The sequence below is a fragment of the Gossypium arboreum genome, chromosome 1, assembly GCF_025698485.1.
Source record: "Gossypium arboreum isolate Shixiya-1 chromosome 1, ASM2569848v2, whole genome shotgun sequence".
Taxonomy (NCBI): domain Eukaryota; kingdom Viridiplantae; phylum Streptophyta; class Magnoliopsida; order Malvales; family Malvaceae; genus Gossypium; species Gossypium arboreum.
The window spans coordinates 107,420,735-107,427,595 of record NC_069070.1 but is presented as its reverse complement, the minus strand read 5'-3'; the positions used below and the strand labels follow the sequence as shown (position 1 = coordinate 107,427,595).

Here is a 6,861-nt window from a genome sequence, read left to right as displayed (position 1 = left end):
CCTCTTCTATGTCTAGAACAATAAAGTCAACGGGAAATATAAATTTATCAATTTTAACTAGCACATCTTCAATAATACCTCTAAGGAATCTTATAGTTTTATTTGCTAATTGAATGCTCATCCTAGTCTATTTGGGTTTCCGGAGACCTAGTTGCTTAAACATTTTGTAAGGCATGACGTTGATACTAGCCCCTAGATCAGCTAATGCATGATTAACATCTAAACTACCAATTAAGCAAGGAATAGTAAAGCTCACTGGGTCTTTTAGTTTGTTGAGTAGTTTATTTTAGAGAATGGCTGAGCAAACTGCATTTAGCTCCACATGCGACGCCTCGTCCAACTTCCGCTTATTTGCTAAAAGCTCTTTTAGGAATTTCATTGTGTTTGGCATCTACGATAGAGCTTCAATAAACAGTAAGTTAATATATAATTTTTTTAAGAGTTTAAGAAATTTACCAAATTGTTCATCTGAGCGGTTATGGCACACGAGGTTTATATTCGATAGTCACTAGTTTGTTTGTATTTTGATCTACCTCACCTAGACCTTTGCTTACCACAGTTTCTTGCCACAGTTCTGGTTCAGGCTCAAGGACTCTTTCGTCATCTTGAATATTAATTGCGTTGAGCTGTTCCCTTGGGTTAGGTTCGGTATTACTTGGCAAACTACCTTGTGGTCGTTCGGAGATTAGTTTAGAAAGTTGGCCTATCTGAATTTCGAGCCCTTGGATTGACGCTTTTTGATTTTTAAGTGTTGTCTCGGTGTTCTGGAAACGAGTTTCTGACACCAAAATAAACTTCGAGGGCATCTCTTCAAGGTTCGGCTTCCTTTCCTATTGATAGGGTGGTTGTGGTCTTTGATTTCCTTGACTGCTCCACGAGAAGTTGGGGTGGTTCCTCCAACCTGCATTGTAAGTGTTACTATATGGATTGTTTTGAGGTCGAGGATTATTACCCATGTAGTTTAATTGCTCATTATCCATGTTGTGGCCATAAGGGTGATATTCCGAATGGTTTTTTCCACCTCCACTTGCTTCGCACTGCATTACTGGGTGAACCTATGAAGAATTAAGAAAACCATCAATCTTTTTATTTAAGAGTTCTACCTGATTGGAGAGCATTGTGACTGAATCGATGTTATAAACGCCGGCTATTTTCTTTGGCTTTGTCCTCATGACTTGCCACTGATAGTTATTCAGTGACATCTCCTCTATAAACTCATAGGCATCTTTCGGTGTTTTATTGTTGATGGTTCCGCTAGTAGCTGCATTAACCATTTACCGAGTCGAAGTGTTCAGACCATTGTGAAATGTTTGTAATTGGAGCCAAAGCGGTAACCCATGGTGGGGGCATCTTCTCAAAAGGTATTTGTTTCTCTCCCATGCATCATAGTGTGTTTCTAAATCCATCTGCACAAAAGAAGAGATATCATTATGTAAGTTAGTCGTTTTAGCCGGCGGAAAATATTTTAGAAAATTTTTTTCGGTCATTTGTTCCCAAGTAGTAATTGACCCTCATGGGAACAAGTTTAACCACTATTTAGCTTTGTTCCTTAATGAAAAAGGGAATAACCGAAGACGAATGGCATCATCAGAAACTCCATTGATTTTAAATGTATCGCAAAATTCCAAAAAGTTTGCTAAGTGAGCATTGGGATCTTCATCTTGCAAACCATCAAACTGAACAAGTTACTGTATCATCTGAATAGTGTTAGGTTTTAATTCAAAAGTATTTGCAGCTACAAAGCAGTCTAAGCGTGCTAGATTACATTCTGTTAAAGAAGGTTTAGCATAATCATACATAGTCGTGAGAGCGAGATTTTGATTAACCGAAATTGCAGAGGTAGCTCAGTAACACCAAACCCAAATTTCAGACGTTATGGCTGAATCGATGTGCCACATTGAAGTTAAAACCCATGTTTCATTTTAGTGCTTTAAAAACTGACTTTTGTTAAGCTAACAAAGTGAATGGGAGCCGGGCACCGGTAGGTATTAAATAACAGAGGAGGTGAGCCATGAAGGTCGCTTAAGTACCAAGCTCTTCTAATGGATCCAATCCTAGACATGCCCACAACCATTGCCACACTTGGTTAAATCGAGTTGTAATTTATTTAAGTTGAAATCTTTGATAAATCGAACAATCGTGGCGTGGTGTTATTTTGAAAACAATTATCATTTTGAAAACACGTCCTAAGTCTAGCCCATTTATTAACAAACAGTTAAAGTTATTAAAAATAAAATAATCCCGGAAAAATAATTAAAATGGCCTTATTACAACCCAAAACCAAACAATAATATTAAAAGATAAAACTTATAAAGAAATAAATCGACTACTTATTGCAATTAAAAGAAATGTAAGCGATGGTGTGGCCATCTCCGAGTCCCTCGCACTCCAAACCATCTAAGCTTAGGGATTACACTGCTTAGAAATGGGGTGAGTTTACAAAAACTTAGTGTGTAATCCCAATAACAAACAAACGGTGAAAATACAATGTCAAGACAATCGGGCCAAAGCCCTATTTAGTCTTGACATATCTTGGGCGAAGCCTTTCGTTTAGCATTCTTCGGGTGAAGCCTATTCATAAATCATATCATTGGGCCGAAGCCTTTCTCAGAAATAAGATGGCCCTTAGGCCTATTTCAATATCACATGTAATGTCAATGGATGTATGCAAGCCCATTTAAATATCACATGAAATACCAATGAATGTATGTAAGCCCATTTGGGGAGACTACTCAACCCACCATCCGCTACTCTCCACCCGTACCAACCAACACACCATGTGGGGAATAACTCAACCCACCCAACCAACACACCACTGGTAGCATAGCTGCTTTATCATATATCTAGAGGCCTAGCCTCTTCAATAACTAGGGCAAAGCCCTTTTCGGTAAACTAGGGAAAAGCCCTTTTCAATAAACTGGGGCATAAGCCCTTTTCGATAAACTGGGGCATAAGCCCTTTTCAATAAACTGGGGCATAAGCCCTTTTCGATAAACTGGGGCATAAGCCCTTTTCAATAAACTGGGGCATAAGCCCTTTTGCACTTCCTCCATCCATATAAAAACCCAACCCAATGCAACATGTCATGTATGCAGAATGTCATGCCCATATTTGAATTAAACAATCACAGTCAAGTCATTCATATCACCAACATATATTCACAATCAAATCCACAACCACACAAATCCAAGTCACCACTTGCCCACAAGGGCAAATAGTCATTTTTCACATTATAAGGGTATTTTCGTAATTTTACCAAATATCGGGGTTTTCCATGTTCATTACAATTATCAATATTTAAGTGTTTAAACAATGATCTTTAACCCACTTTATCAAATTCGGGCTTTTGGGCCCAAAACCCCTAATGGGCCCTACGAATGCTGATTTAGCCTACTTAACCCAAATTTTACAATAATACTAACCGTATTAATGTGCAAGTTTTCCAAATTCCATTTTCTATCAATTCTACCCAAATGGGTCTGAAAGCCCATTGGGCCCAATTTTAGCCCATTGAGGCCCAACTTACCATCGTGCACAAAATTGAGTTCTTACCTGTTCCATTGATCCAAACACTGATCTTATCGTATTTATCGCATCTATACCCAAACGCAACATTACAAGTTCCCGAAATATCGGTATTTTAGCATTTCGACTTCTCAGCAAATATTAATCTAAGCTATTACGAGGTTAGTACACACATTACGGGTTGAAGTTGAAACGTTTCCAAAATCAATCGCCTCGATAACCACCACATCCCTCAAACTTAACTAATCCAATATCAATATATGTAAATCTTAAGCACATCACCATACGAACATAAGGGCATATTCGTCATTTTACCATACAGGGGTATTACGGTCACTTTACCCTACAGGGGCTTTACGGTCACTTTACCCTACAGGGGCTTTACGGTCTTTTTACCTAAAAGGAGTATTTTAGTCATTTCATCCTACAAGGGTGTTTTGGTAAATCTACAAACCAAGGGTATTTCAGTAATTTTGTAAACCAATGGTATTTCTATAATTTTTAGAAAGTCAACGGTATTTCTGTAACTTTGTAAATCAGGGGTATTTTGGTAATTTTACAAATTGAGAGTATTTCGATAATTTCACAAACCAGTGGTATTTTCGTAATTTTACAAACTAGGGGTATTTTGGTAATTTTACAAACCAGGGTATTTTAGCAATTTTACAGACTAGGGTATTTTGGTAATTTTACTGATCGAGGGTATTTTGGTAATTTTGTAAACCAATGGTATTTTAGTAATTTTGTAAATCGAGGGTAAAACAGTAATTCTGTAAATCAAGGGTAAAATAGTAATTCTATAAATCGAGGGTAAAATGGTAATTCTGTAAATCGAGGGTAAAACGGTAATTCTATAAGTTGAGGGTAAAATGGTAATTCTATAAATCGAGGGTACTTTGGTAATTTTACAATTTGAGGGCATTTCAGTAATTTGGTAAACTAAAGTATTCTAAACAGGGATAACAATACGAATGGGCCTAAAGGCTATTCTCGGCCCAAATGGGCCTACACGCTCGTGTGGCCCTTTTAGCCCAAATCTAGCCATAGATATGAGATTCACCTAGCCTAGTCTAATATTTACTACTCAATCAAACAACTTATCCAATTGGGCCCGTAGGCCCATTAGGCCCACATGACCCCTTTCGCCCATCGCGTCCAAGTAGCCATCCTCTGACTAGAGTAGCGAGAAAATACACACGATAGGAGATCGGAGTTAATCCATGCTCGAGCACTCTTAGCCGACGCCCAACCCAAACGAAAGCACGCCATACAACGAAAGGGATCACCAAGAAAGGTACCTTTACTCTTCTCATGGTTCTCTCTATTTAAAGGCGACCGCATCCACTCTTATGTTAGCTTCCGATGTGGGATCCCTCCAACATCAGAGTTTAAATTCAACACCAACTCTTGCCGCCCCCTGTTAGCAAAATAAATGCTCCTTGCTTGCCATGGGATTTAAACCCATGCCTCCCCTCAGATGCTCTACACGCTTCTTGCCACTAAGGCACAAGGCTTTTTGTGTCATATTTTATCCCCAATTAATTATAAGGTTTAAAGGCCAAAGTCCAGGTTCCCTTAAAAAACCAAAATAAATTGCAAGAGCCAAGACTTGAACCCAGGCTCCCATACAACGTTAATGACGCCACAACCACTAGACTACATGTTTCCTTATGTCATTTATTTAACACAATAATTTAAAAACCCTCATCCAAGCATCCAGGTTTTTTTTTCACTTAATACCAAAATTTTTGCTAAAGCCCAAGTTTGAACCCAAGATTTCTCTAACACTTCTCAGGGCCATTAACCACCAAAGCAGACATTTAATTGTGTTATTTCATTGCACAATTAAATACCTATATACAACCTCCTTACGGACCCGCACTCAAGGCCCAATACTTCTAGGCCCAAATTCGGGGTGTTATATAGCCGATTGTCTTGGTTTTCAGCCATCTCTTCGGTTGGGGGTTGAGTATCATCTTCTTGCTCGTTCTTCGTGTATCTTAAGCTTCACTTTATTTCTCTTTGGTTTCTACGAGTTGTGCGATCGATTTCTTCATTAAAAAGTAGTGGTCGTGACGGGTTTCTTCTAGTCATAAACTATAAAAACCTGCAAAGAGACGGAAAAAAATAAATAAGTAATAATAATATAAAATTAAATTGCAAGAAAAATAACTGGCTAAAGTAATAAAAATTGAGAGTTCCTAATATCTTAGTTCCCCGATAACGGCACCAAAAACTTGATCGCGAGGTTTCATGATAGGTTTTAAATATTTATAATTACTCGTTCTTGAACTAACTATTATAGCGATGTAGGTAAGTGTACCTATCGAACAGTAGTATAGTTTTAGCAAGACCGGATTGTCGAACCCAAAGGAACTAAAAGTACTAGTAATGACTATCTTTTTATTATCTAGCCTAAGAATAAAGAGGTTTTGTTTTAATTAACTAATTATCTAAACTAAGAACTCACAGAGAAAAGAATTGGGGAATTACTTTTGGGAAAATCGATTGAATGAAGACAATACCTAAGGAAAAATCCACCTAGACTTTACTTGTTATTCTGGCTCCGAACCAGACGATTTATTCATTCAACTTGTTCTGTAGAGATCCCTAAGTTATGTTATTATCCCTATTCAAGACTAATAATGTCTAATCCCTAGATTGCATAATCGAGACTTTTCTCTAATTAACACTCTAGGGTTGCATTAACTTGATCTATGGATCCCCTTATTAGGTTTCACCCTAATCCAGCAAAATCTTGTCACCCTATTTCTAGGCGCGCAATCAACTCCACTTAATTATGACAAAAGTACTCTTAGATAGGGTCTATTCCTCCTCTGAATAAGAGCATGTCTTGAATCAATATCCTGGGATATCAAAACAAGAATTAAGAACACATAATTAAGAACAAGTTAAATATTTATCATACGATTCAGAAAATAATAACAAGATTCGTCTTAGGTTTCATTCCCCTTAGGTATTTAGGGGTTTTAGTTCATAACTAAATAAGAAAACATCTCAGAAGAATGAAGAATACAAAACATAAAGAAAACCCAAAACTCTTGAAGGGAAATTGAGGAGAGATCTTCAATCTTGATGATGAATCTGACTTCTGAGATGGATCAATCGGCTTCCTTGGAATAATTCCTTACTCCTTCTTCTCCGTCTCCCTTTTCTTCCTCCTCTAGGGTGTATTTATAGGCTTTGGAATGCCTATGAGCCCTCAAAAGTGGCCTTTTCCGAATTGGACTCAACTTGGGCTCGGCAGGGACACGCCCGTGTGCGATTACTTTAGGCCGTGTTCAAGCCTGTTAGAATGGCACGGGTGTGTGCTAT

The 6,861-nt window shown here is 37.9% G+C and overlaps 1 non-coding gene across 1 annotated transcript; it reads left to right on the top strand.

The window, feature by feature from the left end:
- The first annotated feature begins 1,332 nt into the window (after positions 1-1,332).
- Positions 1,333-1,439, top strand: LOC128282207 (small nucleolar RNA R71). The gene has a single exon (XR_008272426.1). It is a non-coding gene; the product is annotated as a small nucleolar RNA R71 (small nucleolar RNA).
- The last annotated feature ends 5,422 nt before the right edge of the window (positions 1,440-6,861 follow it).